Genomic DNA, 1,634 nt, shown 5'->3' on the forward strand with positions numbered 1-1,634 from the left:
TTCACATAATCATTTTATACAATGTTCCATGAGATTTAGATACAGGCCGGGCGAAATTTGTTAATCGCCTCACTTGTGTTAGTCTACGCCATATATATGGGAATGTTGGACTTGAGATTTCTTGAATAGTGATATTCAACATAAGTAAAACACTCTCAATTAGACTACCACATGAAGGACAATTTAGATGTGCAGAATACGTATATATTTGCTTCAAGATTTTGCTTCCGAATGGAAGCCTTGTAATCGATGATTTTTATGATCTCATAATTTTGCTTGGAAATGATGTAGAATGTCATGAAACGTGAAAATATGATGTTTTTACAAAATGTATATATGTCGGAATGTGTATGTTGATTTTTTGGAAATTTTTTATAGGAAATTCAAGATAGGAAGTGGAAATTTGGTAGGATTGTAGCTCTTATGATACTACAGAAGAGTATTGTTCACGAGCTGAATCGGATAAGTAGTTTAGAAGAGATTCACCTTTTTGTGAAAAACTGTTATGCTTAATATCTCCTAAACTACTGGGCCGATTCACTTTTTTTTCAAAATATTTGTCACAACATCTTCTACCAAGATCAATCAAAATATGTATACCCGCCCATACAAAGTTTTCGAGATATCAGCGTTTTTCTAATTCTTTCACTTTAAAGTTAATGTGGTGTCCATAATACGCGTCAAGCTTTGTCTAGATATCTAAGATTCTGGGTACTAATTTGTATTATGAGCCCACAGTTATGTATAAAATTTTGTGTCAATCGATTCAGTACATTCGGGCATAGAGTAATTTATCCAAAAATCTTTTTTTCTAAAAAATTATACATCGTCATTTTATCAATGATTTTTGTCTCTATATGACTTACAAAGTCATACAAAAATTTATGGTATTTTGTATTTAAGGAAATGTCATAGCTATGACAGAGGTAGAGTTCGGTATGATGTATTAATATTTATTTTTGCTTCCAAATGGAAGCTTTGTAATCGTTAGATTTTCGGATTTTCTAATTTTCATTGGAAATGATGTAGAACGGTCTGAAACATAAAAATACGAAGTTTGACGACCATGTCTGTATGTTGGTCCCTCCACCGCCACTTGCCCGGTGGTCAACTTGTAGAAAATCGAGTAATAAATTGACTAAAAAAATTTTTTTAAATGTGAAATTTTGTCAGATTATAGGACGTAATAAGGACTAACTTTGTGCACAAGGTCAGCTCGATCGGTCTAATAGTTCTTGAGAAAAAGCGATTTGTTTTGCAACATTTTTCTCAAATATCTCCAAAAATAGTGAACCGATTGTAATTTTTTTTTCCGAAATACTCGTCTCTATGCCTATCTAGATCAATCGAAACTTACATACCTATCCCTGCAAAGTTTTAGAGATATTTCCACTTTTCTCTTTTTCCGAAAAAATCATTGTTCCCTCACTAGCCTTCGCAAAAATTCATATATCAACTTGAAAATTTGATACTACCTTCCTCTTATGATAACAACGGTTCGTATTTAGGATGGGCTCAATCGTATGAGTATTTATGGTACGCCGTGCAATAAGTCGAGTTTATTGCACGCTGCGCTTCGCGCAGCGTGCTTCAAATTCGACTTCTGCACGATGTGGCATAAAATAGTATAGACC

This window comes from Diachasma alloeum, unplaced genomic scaffold (genome assembly GCF_001412515.2).
Source record: "Diachasma alloeum isolate Michigan unplaced genomic scaffold, Dall2.0 Dall_scaffold_00350, whole genome shotgun sequence".
Taxonomy (NCBI): Eukaryota; Metazoa; Arthropoda; class Insecta; order Hymenoptera; family Braconidae; genus Diachasma; species Diachasma alloeum.